At 37.8% G+C, this 19624-nt stretch overlaps 1 protein-coding gene across 1 annotated transcript in view; it reads left to right on the top strand.

The window, feature by feature from the left end:
* Positions 1–19624, top strand: part of Sox5 (SRY (sex determining region Y)-box 5) — an 844441-nt gene that overhangs the window by 42417 nt on the left and 782400 nt on the right. Inside the window, exon 2 of the mRNA XM_005379086.1 lies at positions 3776–3856. The gene's annotated coding sequence lies outside the window, so the exon portion shown is untranslated. The remainder of the gene's footprint in view (positions 1–3775; positions 3857–19624) is intronic.

Here is a 19624-nt window from a genome sequence, read left to right as displayed (position 1 = left end):
TTAATTTGACATGGGACTCCAAGATTGGTTGAGACTATTTTAATATTAGAACAAGGAAATTTCATCTGATTCACAGAGGAGGCTGCAATACTGTTACTGTGTAAAGATTGGAATAAGAACTTTAGGATGAAACAAAATTTAGCACTCTAACCCAGAGATTGGTATGTTGATCTACTCTCTTTATCCATTCGGTCTTTAATATATCAGCTGAGGGGGGAATTTGGAATTACATTTTGATTTTTGGTTATAGAACTGGGTATATTCTTGGCAGTTTTGCTTGTAGTCAGAAATAATGGGTTTGTGTTGTAAAAAGCTTTAAAATATTCTTTGCTTGCCTATTTAAACCAGGTGCCAGTTGTCATTTGACCCACAGTGGTACGGGGGCTAGAGAGGAGAACAAGACTTCCTACCTAAAATAAGGCCTGTGAACAGTAAAAGATGGATTAATAAACTTTTTTCCCTTCTAATGTTTGTGGCCTATGTAGAAAAGTTCAGTTTGTCCATGTACTGATTTTTAAAAAATTGGTAAAGTCAACATTTACATTTAGTTCATGAAGATGGGCAAAGGGGTATATGTGTTTTTCTTTGTCATGTCAAAGACCACAAAGATTTTTTTTTTTTAATTAGCAGTGGGATTTGGACAGCAAAGTAGTGAAAAATGTTAGGAGCTTTTCATCTGTTTTAGTTTTAGCTACTACTTTGGAGTAGTAGCTACTCCCTCTTTCTCTTTCCCACCCCACCTCCAGGAAGCACACAAAGAAGTGTAATTGGCATTGGCTATAGAAATGCCTCTGAGATCTCTGCTGTAAGTGTGCTGGGCAGTTGGAGTAGGAACCCTGAAAAAGAGAAAGCGCAGGGAGTAGAAGCGCTGTTGACCAGGGAGTTTTGTAGGCATGTGGTGACGGCACAACGTTAGATGTGGGAATACGCATTCCACAATGTTCCTCTGTTCTCTGAAAGTAATGGCTAGAAGTGCAGTCGTTCTGTCTCATTCCAGAGTGGACACAGAGCCAGAGGTACAGCTAAGGTTTTCTTTCCAATTCAGGTGACTGCTCTATGGAGACTTCAGCATCTTTGCTCCTTTTCCTCTTTTCTCTCCCTTTGGTTCATATGGCACCACTTGAGTGAGAGGAAGACACAAGGCTTTCTATGTAGGTGATAGTAAATGGTGTATTATCATCTGGTAAGTGCAGTGGGCCGGAACGAAGGGCATTTGAACTCTGTCTGTAGCGCAGAGCATTAACACATTCAACTCTCAGCTGGCAACAAGTCAAGGAACCCAAGTTAGCTTGTGAACCTAGTGTTTCCCTGGAGTAAACACAATACATGTATTTGTCTGAGAGGTCAGATGTTAAATGCTAATTTTTTCCCCCAGTGGGATCAGGTGTTTGTTCATATTTCAGCAGTATCTAAGTGAAGGCAATTTAGACATTTAATCAAATCAAAATCTATTCTAAAAAATAGGAAGATCTCATTGTAGATTCACAGATCTGTGTATTTGTGTGCTGGAGGATAATAATAATACTGGGATATGTTTCAGAGAAAAGAGATGAGTGAAAGTAAGAAAAAAAATTAATGGATTTGAGCCCAAGTAAATGAAACTCTATTATTTAATTATAGTATCTGACTGTGAATATAAATGGGAGATGAGCAAGAATTTTTTTCTCCAGTTTGGATCATAGAATTCATGACTAAAAGGGAAAGTCTGTCACTCAGCTACACACTAGAAGTTTGATCCTTTATAAAATGAATCAGGGAGTATAGAAAATATTTTGGGAATCGGGGACAGTCTCTTTTGTACACATTCATGTGTTTTTATATCTAAAGCGAGCAAAACTGTATAATGCGGACTAAATGCCTTTGTCCATCAAATTATCAGCTCTGTGGTGGTCTGGATAGGCGAGAAAAAATGCACTGATACACAGTGGCAACGGACCTGCTAACTTACAGTTTCGTGTTTGGAACCTCTTGTAGGCTAGTGTTTGCAATATTGATGCTTGAGCCATTTATTTGTTATCTATTGCTACTTTTGGCAAGTGAGTGAGTTTAAACCCCAGTGTCCTGGTTAAATTCCAATGGAGATGAATGATGATATTCCATCTGCCATGTTCTTATTTTGCCTTCCTTAAGGAAATGAAGCATAACTAAATTCCAAGCAGATTGTTGACACACTTTGGATAGAAAGTTAGTATTTTTCTTTCTCATGATGTAGTTTGTTGGTATCTGACCTTGGTTCTAGCTTAACTCTGTCATTTGACTCACCTGTAACCTTATGAGAGTTAACTTCATTTCCATGAAGTGTACTTTTTATGAAAGACAGACACTAACTGAACTAATTTGTTAAGCCCTCCTTACAATTGTCATGGGCTATGAACTGTTGATGGTCCATGCAGTGATAAATAAAACCAATGAAAAAGTCTAGGGGCTTTAAACACTTTCCAAATTACTATTCAACTTTAAAGAATTAGAAAACACATTACCTTAAAAGGTAGTTCCAAAATAGTATACAGTAAATCAGTGATAGAAGTTTTGGTGTTTCAAGTCAGAGGAAGAATTTTTTTCTCCCTGAGTAATCCCAAATCATTTCTCTGTTTTTTTCTTTTTTCATAAGGTATGGATATATGTCTAGTTGTAGGTGAGAGAAAAGCAAGGGAGTATTTCACATAGGTACATTAGTTCTGTGTTTAAATTCTTCAATTTTAGCACTTTGTAGAAATTTTCACTAGGGCATGAGATATTGATTCATGACAAACTTCACTCACGCTGGTAAAGTGATGACAGCAGCAGACTATTATAGTGTAAGCAAATGTAGTGTTACATATGTACATATGTATAATGACCACCACAAATGCTATACTAAGAGACACGCAAAACCACTATAGATACGTGAAAAATGAGTTCTACAAAAGATTGGAAAAAGTGCACAGAGAAATGAAAAATAGAGGGAGAAAGCCCAGAAAAGAAAAAATAAAGTTGAAAACATAAGCCCCAGCATATCAATAAATACATTAAATATAAATGATCTAAATACAACAATTAAAAGACATTGTTGGAGCCTACTACAAAACTGGACTCAAGCGTACATGTTGCCTATAAGGGACTTTATTCAATATAATAATGTGGAGAAGTTGAAAAGAATGGAAAAACATTAGTGAAAAGAAACCCAGACCTGCTTTATTAGTATCAAAAATAATAGTCTTCAAATAAGTGAAATTATCCATGACACAGGATATTACTTTATTAAAGAGTTGTACCACTGAAATGACATTGCGATCCTAAATGTGTATATATAAACTAACTGAGGTACAAAGTATAAGAAGCAAAAACTGATCGAATTGAAAGAAAAATAGACAAACCCACAATTATAATTGAGCACTCCTCTTTTTTTTTTTAAATCTCATTCATGTCCTTACTCTGTTACCTCAGTTTATTTTTCTTCTCCCATTAGAAACAATTTTGATATTTTTTATATTTTTAATTGGGAACTTCAAAATTCCTCACTCTGCTTCTTCTCGTTTCAGATTTGGAGCATTGTATTTGAAAAACAAATTAGTCTAATTCAACTGTTTTCTTTTCTTCTGCCGATAATTCTGTTCTTGTCTAGGTGGAATTTTAAGATATTTTGAGTTTTGAAGTAGTCAGTGTATTATTCTGTCATGCTTAGTTTATTGCAGTCCATTGGTATTTCCCACAACAGACAAGACTTCAAAGCTTGAGCATCATCGTTCCATACTGGGAGCTTCCTCTAAATGACTTGGTGCCAATTCTTTTCTAGGCTTTTTAATCAGTTTTTGGTACAAAGACACGCTGCAAGAGGATTCTTAGAAGTCTTGGACAAGCCTTCCGCATGTGGCAGGTATGTGTCTTGTTTATGTGTATCAGAATTTTAACTTTATTTTTTATAGCCAAACTGAAATTCCACTTGGCTCCTCCATGCTAGCTATGTGCTAGCAATCTGAGGTTGCACAGATGTTCCAGGAGAGATTATGAGGTGCTTTTTCAGATAGTCATTGTCTGCATTTCATTTATTGTCCTTTAAATGCTTCCAAGTGGTCTTCTTGGATTTCAGTTGAGCTCCCTCACACCAGGTCCCCTTGGGCTCCGTGGAAACATGCATCTGCCTCCATGGACAGGAAGGAGTACAGGTACATTTCAGATTCCAGAGCTGCTTATTATCCAACCCTCTTGTCTCCCATATTTTCAGGGTGGAAGTCAACCTTCAACCCATTGGGTCTCCAGAACTCAAGGGGATACATTTATTCCTTCTAAATTGTTCCTCCAAAGCTTTTCTAAACATGGAAAAACAGCCCTTTCCATCCCTTTTGCTTGGAGGAGGAAGGACTTGGCATAGGGCAAGCAGCTCTAGCTAAGAACTTTATAAGACTTCTTATCCCCCACTCTTTTGACCCTTAACATCTTCCTGGTAAGCTTTAGAACTATCCAACTAATTCAAAGTTTCTGAATTTTGACTTGGTGTTTTAATTTCACAATTTCATATCTGTTATTGAAGGTGCCTTGGTTGAATCTTCTAATGTCTGATCATTTTATCCCCACTAGGGAGAGTTGGGGCAGTGAAGTGTGAAATGTAAATAAGAATTCTTGCTCCTGGATCCCACTAATGTTTACTTATGTCTTGATTACCATCAATTCTCCACTTAGAAGGGTTTGTGTCTGCTCTTAGTTTAGTTCACATATAGGACAGTCTCTTCTAAACCTGTGTCCTAATTATGGGAATCACTTCAGAGGGCATCAGGTTCTTGGAACCCGCAAACCCAATCATTGGAACTCTCCTATGCCCCAGGGTTTGTGCTGTGCCTGTTTTTCCATTGTTATGAGGACAGTATAACTACTGGGCTGACTCCATGGGGAAGGAAGCAAGTTTCAAGGAAATGAGGTAAAATACTTAAGTATTATGCCCCATGCGATAAAAATACTCCCTGTCCTCTTTGAGCACCTACCATATGATTTTTAATCTTTATAATAGTACTGCATGAATTTAGTATTTGGGAAAACCGTATGATACTACTTTCTTGGGCAGGCATAGCAAAGTACTATGAATAGGAGGGCCTCAACACAACAGTTTATTATCTCACAGTTCTGGAGCATAGTAGTTCTCTTTTAAAAAATTAATTATGTTGGCACACTTTTGATGTGCATAATGCTTACACTCGCCATAGGGAGTTTGTGCCTGTACGTAGCATATCTTGATTCTTCTTTTTTCTCCCATTCACCTTCCCTCCCTTCCACTCTTCTTCCCATTTCCGTGTACATAAGCTTTGTTTTCATTTTTCCCTTCTATTCTCTCCTCTTCTTCCCATTCCCCTTCCCATTTGAACATTTTCTTCTTACTTCCCATTATCTATCATCCATTTTTATCTGGAGAATAGTAGTTCTACATGAGGGTGCCTGGAAGCTTGTTTCCTTCTGAGAGCTGTGAGAGAAGTAATCTTTACCAGTTTCTCTCCTTGGCTTACAGATGACCATCTTTTCTCTGTATCTCTTTACATCTTCTTCCCATACCTGTGTGTTAAAGGCCTGATTGTGAGGGCTGCACTCTTGGAAGGTGGGTGGAATATTTGGGAGGAGGGACCTTGTGAGTAGTCCTTAGAACATTGTTTGGAAGGAGATGGTGGGACCCTGCAGGTCCCTCCTTTCTATTTTACTTCCTGGCTTATGATGTGAGCGGTTTGTTCCACCATGTGCTTTCTATCATGATGTACCACCTTTGCTTGAAGCCCAAAAGAGTGGGGCCAAATAATCTTGGATTGGAACCTCCAAAACCATGAGCCAAAGTAAACCTTTTCTCTTATTAGTTAATGGCCTCAGGTGTTTTGTTATAGTGATGGAAAGCTGACTAATGCAGCACATCTGCAACTATGTCCAAATTTTCCCCTTTTACAAGGATACCAGTTATATTGGATGAGGGCCCTCAATAATGACCTCATCTTAACTAATTGCCTCTGCAAAGACTGTATTTCCAAATAAGTTTACGTTCTCAGGTACTGGGGTTAGAACTCCAACATATGAATTTTCAGAGGGATACAGTTCAACTTGTGATAACAGGGCTCAAAGAGGCTTAATTTCTTCAAGGTCATACAGACTCTGAAATATCAGAGATTCCACACCATGACTATGTGCCTGTAAAGCTTGTGTGCTTTCTACTATTCTATGCTGCATCTAAGATAACTATTGAATGCAGATTTGTGCAACAAGGAGAATATTCTTTCTTTTAAGCAGCCAAACCAGGTTGGGTGAGGTGTAAGTCACCCAACAAAGGAGCTAGTTAGACATAGTTGTACCATCACATGAACTAAGAATAATAAGGCTTCTGTGTCTGTGGAGAGGTTCAATCTACTATCATCCTCTCAATGGCTAGAGAATGAATTTATTCTTGAACTCGAGATATAGATTATGCAAAATTCCAGTGGTTCCGCAGCTGCTAAAATGGGATCAACTTGAGTTTGGTGGTATTATTCCTATGGCCTGTGGTTTGCATTTTTGGTATTCTTGACCTGTATTTATATCTAAGTATGCTGCGTGTGTGGTCTTCTTCACATAGGGCATAGTTAAAAAATGAGTAATAAAACAACATATCTGAATCACACAAAAGAAAAAGGATAAACTGTTTGTTATAAAGTTCCTGCTGGCATTTACTGGATAATGATAATGAGAGCTTAACTAGAAAAGAATAAAATATGTTCAAATTCAGTGGGGATTATATTTAGGAGAATTATCAGATTGTTTTGAATATTTTCCTTTTAAAAACAATTCTTAGTGCATCCTAGGTGGGAAATAGAAATTATAATAGTGATTTAGAAATGTGGCTTGGTGCACATAAGCGTAATTTGAGTCTTGTAATATTTGTCACTGTTTTATTCCAGATGGTAACAAATTGTTATTATTTCTTTCAGTTAGGGCCTGAAGTATATGCCTGCAGAAATGTCCATTATAAGATTTTTTTTGCCAAAACTCTCACTGATGCTCACTTACTGAGAAATATGTATACTGAGAAATATTTAAGAGAAATAGACATTAATGAAGCAGACCAAGGATGTTTAGCTGAATGTGTACAAGGATGTAAACATGTTTCCAAGTACGGTAGACTCTTGAACATGCAGATAAGTCTGACCCAGGTATGGGTTTTAAAAGCATTGGATAGAAGAGCTAATGAAAATTAGAATGGCTCCAGAAAAGATGCTATCCATTAAAATTTTCATTATAAAATAAACACAGGATATAAAAGTAATACTTTTAAATAATATTTAAAAATAAGTAATATTTTTAAATATTTCTAAAAATGGCTGGCAATACCAGTAACCAAACACCAATACCAGCAAGCAACAGAATTAGCCTTTAGTACACACTGGTGGGCTCTATAAGGACACTTTGGTCAGTGAGGGACTGCATCTATGATTGTAAAGGAGCTTGAAAATTTCCTAACACCCATGACATCACAATGGTCCTAATATTGTGGCACGGCACCTGTTTCTCACGGTGCTCCTGCACTGCCAGCTCTATGAAAGTATAACACATGTGGTTTTGTTTAGTGCTAAATGCCTAACAAGGATGTTAGATAATTATTACTGGTTTATTAATTTTACTCTACTACATATTATTGTTCTGGAAGGTTCCATATAAGGATTTATTGAAAAATTTTACTATGAAATTGCATGCCATGTTATTGTGGGAGGAGCCTCAACTATCTGCTGTTTGCACTAGGAGACCACACAATTAGTGGGCTGTACCATCTAGATTTGTGGAAACACACTCTAGGATGCTTACACAAGGACACAATCATCGAATGCTGCATTTCTCAGAACATACCAGAATATATTTAAGCAGTGTGACTGCATTTGCTTCTCCTTTTTCACTAACTCACTCAACTGCGTATTACCGAACACTTCAGTGTAGGCCCTCGGGAACTAGAGATGACTAGGACTAGGTTTCTACCCTTAAGAGGCTTTTAATTTATCAAGAGAAGCAGAGAGTGTATGAGTCCTTATACAAGGTGACATGTGCAGTACTGGAAGTGAGTGGACAAAGAGCTTGCTGCTAACTCTGTTGGCAGGTCTGGGAACACTTTGAAAGGTAAGTTGCAATAAAACTTAAGTACAATCTGTTAGACAGAGAAGAGGAGCAAATAGATTTCACTTAGAGAGAAGGACATCTGCTAAGGTATGGGAGGATGGAAATAACACTACAAGTAACTGTAAATAAAGCAGTATGTCTGGAACAACAGAGAAAGAGATTGGAGAAGTAGGTGGGGGTGATATCATGGGAGGATCTGTGCCAATTATCTTATTGGCAGGAAAGGTTTTCAAGTAGGGAAGGAATATGTTTAGAATTTCACTTTAGAAAAAATTAATCTGCACAATATGATGGGATGGTGAGTTTAGAAGTTACAAACTTCAGGAACTAAGAAATTGGTAGGGAGCCAGGTATACTGCGAAGCTGATAGGAAGCTGAAATACATGCAACTCATGCAGGCCTCTAGCAGCATTTTGGTAGGGACCTTGAAATATGTTCTTGTGATTTTATATGCGTTTATAAATTTTGTAAAAATGCAAGTTTTGAGCTTCAAGCAGTTGTGAGCATTTTTTTTCTTTCTATACAACCACCTCTTTTGTATGCTTCCGTTACTGTTTCACACAAATTATGAAATTGCAATTTGCAGCTTCAAAACTCCAAACTGTATAAGCTGACACAGAGATTACAAAAGCTAGAAATAGGTGGGACTAAAACAATTTTTGAAAACCAGATTATTTTAGAGCAGGTAGCACAAAACTTGTCCTGAAAAGGACTAGACAAAAAATATTTTCAGCTTTATAGGCTAAAGGCAAAATCAAAAAGACTATATAATACTTTAAGAAAGGGAAATAGTCTGTATAATTTTTTACTGTAGTTCAAAATGTTATGACAATGGAATCAGTTTTCATACTAAAAATTTAGTAATAAGAAAAATTGATTCTGAGGGGAGGGGTACATCTCACTTAATTGGAGGTTCAAGGTTAATGTATCTGTTATCACATCGATTGTAAGTGTTCCTCTTTTATTTATTTATTTATTTATTTATTTATTTATTTGGTCTTTTTGAGACAGGGTCTCGCTATGTAGTTTAAGCTGGCCTTGAGCTCACTTTGTAGCCCAGGCTAGTCTTGAACTCGCAATGATCCTCCTGCCTCAGCCTCCGGAGTGCTGGGATTACAGGCGTGCGCCACCACGCCAGGCTCAGTGTTCCTCTTTTAGAAACCATTTTATTTGTAGAGGATAAACAGGACCATATTGTACCACTTCTTATTTTAGACAATAGTTTTTATAAGTTATTTGCCAAGTTGGCTTTTGCGTTTGTCAGCTTTCCATCACTATAGTAAGTATCTAAGATAATGAACTTATGAAGAAAAAAAAAAGGATTTTTTTACTGTCAATTTTAAATGCTGATCTGATTTGATTTAGTTCCTTACTGCTTTTTGGTCTGTGCCTGGGGCGGCCTATATCATGGTAGTAGTACATAGTAGAACAAAGCCCACTTACCTTGTGGCCGGGAATCAAAAGACAGGACAGAGAATCGGTTGGAGGTTCCATGACAGGCTTTGAGGGCATCCCCCCAGTGACCTAAAAAACTGCCTCTCCGTAGTACCATACTGGGTACCAAGCCTTTTCCACATGACTCTTTAAGGAGAACTCATGTTAAAATATTTTGTTTGATAATAAGCTTCAGTTCTGTTGCATACTTTATTTGAACCTATTCAGCAATTTACAATTTTTAAAAGCGTTCATTAAAATGCATGTGTTCCTGCATATAAAATGTGGCACGGCAGGGTGGGGCTGGTAATTGTGCATTGTTCATGAAATTTAGGATCTATCCAGCAACACTCGTAGTACGTGGAAACATTTTGTGAGCTTAGTTAGATAGGCTCAAGAAGTGAAACTAGAAGCCAGATGTTGCAGGTCCAAATTTCATCTGTTGGTTGTACGTCCTGGAATGATTTTGAATGTTCCCTCTTGTTGACTTTAAGTTGACTACGAACTGTTAGTTAACTTCTGCTAACTTGGGGAGCTTGGGGAGCTTTTGTTTTATCTTTGATGTCAGCGACTTTCCTAAGTCTTAATTCTTCCCCTGGCCTCCCTCAAACACTTTAATCTTAACTTTTTATGTATCACCTACTAATGCTTTTATTTCTATGGCTTTAAGAAAGAAAAGAAGAAAGAAGACAAGACACAAAATAGAAAACTATGAGAAATTTCCAAAACTAATAAACACATAATTTCATTCATATCAGAAATTTGGGCATTTAGCTTGAAAATGTCAACTAGAATTTGATTCTTAAATTTAAGAACTTTATTTTTTAAACTCTTAATGAATACATAGAGAAGTCCATTAAGATTTGAATAAGTTTAGCTGCTTCCATGAATGTGGTGAATTATTGATTGGGTTTCATAAGACTAATGATGACATTGAAACCTTGTTTTTTCTTTTTAGTCAGTGAGAATATAAAAATGGGTATCTTTCCATTGTATAATCATATATAATTGAAATAGAATGAGATCTATATGAAGCCTTATTTTAAATTACATAGCAAACTTTTTTATATCATTAGCATGCAGATTTTGTTTTATATTTTGTTTAATGGAAAAATGTCATAGATATAAAATATACATATATACTCATACAGAATAACATATGGTATACTATGTTTTTTTAAGAAATGTTATGTCATGAAATTGCATCTTGTGTGTTATATAGAGTCAGTACAAGAGAAAATTTCATCAAAATTAATTCTGAAATTGTTTGTTTCTCTTATTTCTATAAACTCTTTGGAAAATAATATTTCTAATTAATATTTTCATAACCTTCGTGACAGTGAACTGTTCAAAATAACCACACTCACATAGTCATTTCTTAACCATTATCTTTTTTAAGTTGCTGACATATATGGCAATATTAAAATGTGTTCAATTTTACATATTGTTTATACTGTAGATACAGAAGGCCTTTATTTTTTCAGAAATTTGTACTGTTTTATAACTCCAAGAATAACTCAGCCTATGACTAATTGGTCCCGTTGCTTTGGACCTGCGCATCGTGGCTAGAACATGGTTGAAGAGAAGATTCTCACCTCAAGGCCAGAAAGTAAAAAAAGAGGAGAGAGAGAGAGACCAGGGTCCCTTCAAGAGCAGTTCCCTTCAAGAGCTTGCCTTCAGTGACCTAAAATTTCCCACGAAGTCCCATCTCTTAGAATAGCCACCATCTCCAATGGTGCCAAGGTGCAAAACAAGCCTTTGCAACATGGGCTTCAGCACAACTGGTAGCAAATGCCTGATACTTTGTAAGAAAATTTGTTCAATTAGAGAAGGAATAAATTGTTTCATCATCATTTTTTGTGTAGATGAAACAAAGGTTCTGGGCCCATCACACATATGAGTCCTGTCCCAGATGTAGGGAAAACTTCTAGACCATATGTTCCGATGGTCACGTGTTCTTTTCTAAATTTTGAAAAGTCAGCTATTTTAAGTGCAGTCATTTAAAACCGCCTTTTCCGCTCCATTATACTTTCTTTACTTTAACTACACGCTTTTATTTTTCTGTTTCGGAGTAACATGGTAAAGCCCATGATGATCTTTAGATGGGGAAAAGTCCACTAAAGACAGAGTCAAACTGAGGACACAGTAGTAGTAGATTAGGTGCGCTATGTTTGCACACGCTTCCACATACAGTGATGCTCTTGGTAGCTCTGAACCTCGCCACCACACTAGAGCATTGTGACACAGAGGTTTGGAGCCAGAGGCCATCCATACTGGCCCGTGAACATGTCCTACAGAATGGGTATGCCATGCATAATGTGGTGAGGGAGAAATGAGGTTCAAAGCATACACTTCCAGAAGCTACACTGCAAAATCTATCCAGGTAATAAGTGTACACTATTGATCAGTAGAGGATATGGTTTGATCAGTACCTATTCAATGTAGAAGTTTTTCCTGTGTTAAGTGTATTGTGTAGTTTTTCTTCTTTGGTAGATAGTACACAACTAGAATTTCTCGAAATGTCTGCAGTTTTAGGGAAGGCACATACTTGTAGCAGTACTACAAACATAAGTACTATTTTATATATATTTGCATGTTTGCTGAATCCCAGTTATGAGTAGTTGAAGTTTGATTATGTACGCCAGGTAGAAGAAAAGAATTGTTTTTTGCTCTCTCTATAAAAAGTGCTATTACAAGGAGGGAAAAAGTATGAGGTCAACAACTGTAGTAGGTAAAGACATTGTAAAATACATGATCAAGGAATTAATCAATATGAATACTGTGGGCTTTTTTTTCTCCTGGACTTATCAGATGCTTGTGACATTTCTCAACATTTTAAACTGTATTGGAATTCTTTCATGGCAAAAAAAGTATTCACTTTCACATTTAAGTTGTGTATATAATTTGTATTCTCAACTGTATAACATTTGGGTCCCCATAAAATCTGGATGCACAAAGTAAATACTTACTCAAATGTACATATACAGGTAAGGAGCACTGTTAGCGTAGCAAAGAACCTGGAATGTATTACCCGTCATTATGTTTGGAGTTGAAGACATCTTCATAAAACCGATAGTTATTATTGTTCAGTGATTATTTGTACTTGATGGAGTTATTAAAGAACATCTGTAAATTGTAGCTAAGCAGAATTGCTACCTTTTCAGGGTCTTGTGGTGACAAAAATCCATCATCATTACGGATGACAAACTACCAAAATTTTTTGTTTAATTAGTGATGTGTCATATAGAAATAAGACTATTGTTTCTCAGTGATCTTTTCTGATTTGACTTATGAAGAAGAAAGGACAGAAGGAAAGAACAAAGAGAAAAGAAAAGGAGAAAGAAGGAAGAAAGAAAGAGGAAGGGAGGAAAGAAGGGAGGGAGGAAATGCAAGCGTTAAGAGTCAGAAAAATGCTTGATCATATTCGATTTTGCTGGAATGCTATAGGAGTGTCCTCTCTAAATAGAGGAGCAGATCCCTGTATTTCTGAAAAGTGACCAGACACAGTTAGTCAGTGGCACACTCGGGAAGACGGCAAAGAGTTACCAAGGCTTTATATACACACGTCTTTCCTTATGCTAAGTTTTGAAGGAAAATTTCTGTAACTAGTAATCTTCAGTGAATTTGTTATGGGGATTATGGTTGTCAGCAAGTGCCGGTTACAGAGAAATACTTAAAAGGTTGTAAGGAATGAAGTCCAGTATCTTCCTTTGGTAGACATACTTTACATTTTCCCATTGGTGGTCGCAGTTATCACAAAACCATTCTTCCCTAGACGTGTTTGTGCTCACTCATTTTCTAGTTGTATCTGGATGTTTAGGCATACTACACACACACACACACACACACACACACACACACACACACACATCTACGTCTTCCTGTTAAAGCATGCAAATAGGTTCACACAAGTGGACAGGAAGTCACAAAAAATGCACCTAGGGGAAAGTGTTCCTGCATGATTCACCTGAACGTTTCTCGATATGTTAACGGGTGGTTTAAACATAGGCAGCTGGAGGCAGTCCGTGCGTGGGTCTGGGAGCCTGCAGGAGCTGCTGCTGTGCTGGCACCCACAGGGTTAACCAGCCTTGCCAGCATGAACAATGGAAACCTGGCAGCTCTAAATGAAATGAGCTGAATATTTCATTCGGCCACTCAGCTGCCTGCTCCAATTGCCTCCTTTACTAAAATAAGAGCTTAATCTAAAGTGACAACAACATCAGTTTCTGTGTGCTCCAGTCACACTGAACATGACTTCCTTAACATAAACACTATTTACATGGACCGTCTGGATAGAGCAGGGAATCAGGAGCGTGCCCAGCTCAGACACAGGGTACAATGAAGGACGAAGAGCAGGCAGCTGAGAATTAACATCAGCAAATGAAAGCCTGACCCTGAAAGGGCATGTCCCTGATACGTTTTAAAATGAGAGAGCATTGCACCAGTAACCTCAGCCTTTGTAAAGACTATGCCGTTTAAAATAAAACAGCACCTTTTCAGTTTAGACACTTAACCAAATGCATTATGTCTGACCCATTTTCCAACTTCTGTGGCACAAGAGGATGGATCTCTAGCTGCAATTCTTAGAATCTTTCAAACAATTGAAAAACCAATAACGCCCCTCCCCAGACTCCTTCTCATAGCAGCTTGTCCATCTTAGAGATAAAGGGGGCATTCCATTCTGGGAGTGCAGACCGGCCCAAGATGTCAGGGGAGTGGGAGAGAAGATGGGACCTCTGCACTGAAGGCTTTGGTGGTGCTGTTAGCACTACCCCGGAAATCCTGGATTGAGGTTTTCAGAGACTTCTGGAAGAGTAGATGCACGGCTATGACAAGGCACTAGCTTCTCAGGGGCCACCAAATAGTACAAGTTACTTATTTTCAGGACACCAAAGTAGTGATTGAGGCAGATACCAATCCTGAATGTGCATTAATGATGCTTTGTTTCCATGAGGAGGACTGGTATGGTGCTTTTTCACGATGCTTGCATATTTTGAGGAGTTTAAAGATCCCAAAATTTGGAAATACTTAACTTGTTACTGTTAGAATTATTGCTCATTAGTCAAACTTTGTAGTTCTTCTCTAGCTTCATGGGTAGGAAAGTAAGACACAGAGAACTTGTTCATATATTTGGAACTACACAGCGAATCAGAGATCAATAGAGAAGCTATATATTTATCAGTTATTTCTTCAATTTTCTTCAAATTGCCACAGATGCTCTCATTTCTAAAATGGCCCTTCTCTTAAAATTTCTCTTGGTTGAGCCTCCTGGAAGGCGTATATCAGACCTGAATTGTGGCATGTGGGCTCTAAAGTCCTAGGAAGGCTGGTAAAGTGGTTGATCTTTTTTTATATAGAACTATGTTGTCTGTCTTTGTCCCCCATGCTCTGCACCTGAGAAAATGCCTCTACAGTTTGGCTTAGGACAGTCAGGGTTACTAGTAGAGCTGATGGGAGGCTGATTCCACCCACAAGAGTTTGACCTCCACCATGGGATAATTGTGCGTCCTGCTGTGATGGGAGAAATACGGAATGGCTGCTGGGGGCTGGAAACAAATGGGATTGGGGAGTGCAAACAAACCAAAAATGTCTTAGACTTCATACACACGCAGATGCACAAGCCTTTCCTTATTAGTAGCATAGAATTAGGTTCCTCCTAGGAAGAGAATTCCTACAACTTGTTCTTTTTTTGCAAGTTATGAGCCATAAAGACAAATGAAAAGCATCATCAGATTCTCAATAATTCTAGAAGCTTTCAGTATCTGAAGTCCCCTTGCCTGGTACATTTAGATAAGGTCTTCATCATGGAAAATAGAAGAAACTAAACTTTTCAAACACGTTTTCCGCCATAAGAAAAATGTAATGTGTGATGAGAAGAAAAAATGGACCAATCATCAATACGTAGCTGGCCTTTGTAGAATGCTCACTAATCGACAGCTACGCATTGAGAGTGTGTGAGCACATCTGCATCATGTTAGGAGAAAAAATTGTCACTGACCTCGGGAAGCCCACCATCTGGTGAAAGGGTTTATCACAACTTGAAAAATAAAGACAGTAATGATACTTCTGCAGAGAGCCAGTGAGAATATTATGATAGTGAAAAAATACCATTTTTGTTGTTTGAAATAACACCCTTATGGGCTATTTTCATCTTCATTTTTATTTTCGTGAAATGTGAAGATGAGGATAGAGGATAAAAGATCTTTTTCTTCACCACCTGTGGAACATGGACCAACTCTCTTGGTGCTGTTGTAGGTGTACTCCCAAAAGAATGAAACGTACTTCCTCACAGTACAGTGGGGACACAGACAGTTGTATGAATATTCATTGTGCAAAGTGGTAAATGCCTTCACAGTATAGCTATCCAGTGCTGAGAGCAGAAGAGGTGGGGATAACCACACCTGTCCTGAGAGAGCTCTTTGACAGTGTATTTGGCAGCTTTTCCTGCTAGTAACCAGCACTGTGTCCAGCTTGGTCCACTACCAGCTGGGAAGAGCAAGAGCAGTGATGTTGTGGGCCCTGTGCAAATTAGACCTGGGAGGCAGCCTCTGACCTGTGGACTCAGATCAGTAGGAGTCACTGAGGCTATTGAAAGACACTTCTGTCAACTCTCAGGCTCTTGATGATCCCGTCTTTACCCTTCATTGAGGACAGCTTTGCCTTCTCTGGAGATGTCCCTGTTGCTTTGTAGCCCCTTTGTAGCCCCTATGGAGGGCCATCACCAGCCAAAGAGACGTTAAGTTTCTCTCTTAAATGATAAAGAATTTCACGGCTGTAATGAGAAAATGCCCAAAAATAGACTCTGGGAGTCTGTGAAGTCTCTTCTATGTTCATTTAGTCACCTTTCTCCTCAGTAATTTAGTTACCTTTTCCTCAGTAATTAATGGTGTGATCAGGTCTCAGTTCTGGAGACTTGTGTTTGTAAACTTTATTTTGTGTTTAATATAAAAACTTGAAAATTGTATATATTAATGGCATACCATATAATATTTTCATACATGTACATATTACATAATGTTTAAGTGTTGGTAGACATATTTATCCCTCCAAACATTTATCATTCTGTAGGGCAAAAACTTTAAAAATCCTTTTTACAGGTCTTTGGAAATTTACAATATGGTATTGTTATGTCTACTCACCCTACTGTGCAATAAACAATGTTTCAGCTAAAATTGAGGACGTCATACAATATTTTTAAAGAAGAAGTTTGCCAATTTAAGAATATAATTTCCAAACAGCAGTGGTTTTTATGGAAAGGACCATGTTTTAAATCATAATCTATATGTTAGATTATCTACCTCACAACTTTCTGCTTACTTATTTAATGATTTTATTAGCAGTTTAAGTAGTACATTAGTAGTATAAGGAAATTAGTAGGACAAGAATTCACTTCACATATCTCATCATTCAAATACCTGGTTTTTAGGAGAGAGGTGATGGAGTCGGAGGTGCAGTACAGGGGATCTTAATGCAGTATATCCTCCAAGTCTGTACAAAACCCTTCTCAGTGCTATCAGGGGATCGTTCTGTTATCCCCAGCCCTTTTTGGCCTGTAATTGTGTCTCCTAGGCAAGACCACAATCTAAAGAGTCAGCATCTTGATTTTGCAGCAGCTGTTTCTGCAGAAGGTAAATGCCGTGCAGATATTGATGAGCTTGCTAATTTGTTTAGTAGACAGAATTCAGAATGGGGAACAGGATTTGTCTGCTAGCTGTCATCATCCGTCAGTCCCAGGCTGCCCCAGGCAGTAGATTTGCTTTTTGCCAGTTTCTAATTTTGCTCTATTTTTTTTTTTTTTTTAGCTTTAATCTACTTTATTCATTTATTATAATTGGGAGTGTGGTGGTTGAGAGAAAAAAGAAAAAAAAACTGCTCATGTTCTTCTCTCGAGCTTGAAGATTCTCATGCGCTGTTCTTTGATAACAGAGGATTCAGGCTGGACGTATGAATCTCGGTGATTGATGTAGTTTGGGAAGGAAGACCAGGCTCCCCACGGACTCTAAAGCACAGTGTGATTGAGGGAACTTGCCAGAGCCATCCTCAGGCTTCTCTATTTCTCCCTGTCTCCACCAAGATCAGATTTTTTATCATGCAATTTGTTCCTTTAGATACTCATTCAGTTCCACTAAAAATTACTTTTTGAGCATTCAGTATGTGTTGGATAGTATTATAGATGCAAAAATACACTGATGAATAAGGCAGAAATCTTCTGTTCTGAAAGACTTTCGATTCTAGGGTTGAAGATAGAAATGATCCATCCAATGAACTAAAACAGGGTGAGAGGTAGAGCTGGGGTGCTGCTTTAGAAAAAAGGCCAGGGTGAATTCTTTGAGGAGATGATCTGAGACATGAATTATGAGAGACACATCATGTGATGATCTGCGGAAGACTTGCAAGGGAGGAAATGGCAAAGATAAAGACCTGGGAGAGATACCGAGCTCGTTAAGTTCCAAGAACAGAAAAAAAAAAAAAAAAGAACAACAAAAAAACCAGTGTAGTTAAAGTAGGCAGTGATGGTGGGGAACATTTAGGGGGCGGAACTGGAGAGAAGGCAGAATAATATCGCTTGGATTTTCATCTTCAGTGTGATTATAAGCGGGTGAGTCATGTGGTCGGATGGATTTTTTGTAGCTCTGTTTGATCTTTAATGCTGATAATAATAAATGGTTATAGGCATGATACGATGTTCTCACACAGACGTATGTCAGATGGGCGTTACAAAAAACTCGCTGGCTACTCTTTGGAGAGGAGACTGTAGCGGGTCAGGAAAGCAAGGCGGGAGGCTGGTGCATAGACAATGCAATAATCCAGTGTGAGATGACTGCAGTAGACTTGGTGAGAAGTACTCAGCTAGTGTGGATTTCAGATGTTTTGAATATTCTAGATGACACTTTGATGTAGGCAGTGAGGAAAGGAAAACCATGAAAAGTACGACTTTGGTATTTTGAATTCAAATATTGAAGGTGAGAGTATCTGTAATTACTCACATATTTGGTGGAAGATATAGCATGAGATGCAATGGCTACTGACTTGAAAGTGGTTTAAAATACCCATTGCTGGTAAATTTCAAATGACATGTAGAAGAAATGTCAGAAGACTCAAGATGAATAAAGTTGAGGAAGTGTTTATATTTTATTCCCTGTTATGTATTAGGAAGTTAGTAAAATTCTAGTTTGTGCCATTTAACACATCATTTTGGAACCATTAGAAGGAATGCAGATCTCAGCAGTTGCCAATATGGATTCCCAAGGATCTAGTCAAGCCAAATTAACCTATTTTTACAAACAGACCACATTAGGGGCTGGGGATTTAGCTCAGCGGCAAAAGCGCCTGCCTGGTAAGTGCAAGGGTGTGAGTTCGGTTCCTGGTGCTGGAAGAAAAACAAAAAACAAACAAAAATATAGACCTCATTAATACCAGATATCATCATGGTTTATAAAAGGTATTTTTGTAATGTATTTTGAAATTCTGATAAATTGCAAAAGACCTTCATATAGTTGACAGTATAGTACACAGAGAAACCGCTGAAGAATCACACCTAACGGGGATAGATTAGTGCTCAAGTAAGAGGTAGCCATCACCTTTGCAATCAGTACAAGATAAGTGTCTGTAACCAGTGAGACAATCACCCAGAGCAATGTATGCTGGTGGTTTCACATGTGCCAGTGTAAAATACTTGGAAGGACATTGACAATTTAATAGCTATAGCTGGTGAAATAATGGGTCGATCAACTAGAAAATAATAGTTCATATAAAGAGGAGCTGTTTAGCCTGAAAAAGAGAATCCTGGGGAAAATTTCAAAACGTTCTCTAGAAATATAAAAAATTTGGGCGTTTGAGCCAATATTTCAGGATCTGGCAAGAAATAGACAATGTACTTCAATGAGTTCTTTGAGGACAATTTAATAAAAAAGTGTGATTTTAAGGATATATACAGGGTTTAAAAACCAAGACCACAAGAAGATGCCACTTCATAGGATGGCTACAGTAAAAGAAAACAAAATAGTAAGTGTTGGTGCAAATATAGAGCAATTGGAACCCTTATGTACTGCTGAAGGGAATGTAACATGGGCAGCTAGTTGGAAAACTGTCTGACAGTTCC

This window comes from Chinchilla lanigera, unplaced genomic scaffold (assembly GCF_000276665.1).
Source record: "Chinchilla lanigera isolate Chin_1 unplaced genomic scaffold, ChiLan1.0 scaffold00012, whole genome shotgun sequence".
NCBI lineage: Eukaryota > Metazoa > Chordata > Mammalia > Rodentia > Chinchillidae > Chinchilla > Chinchilla lanigera.
Note: the sequence above shows the minus strand (reverse complement) of the source record. Positions and strands in the feature narration are given on the sequence as shown.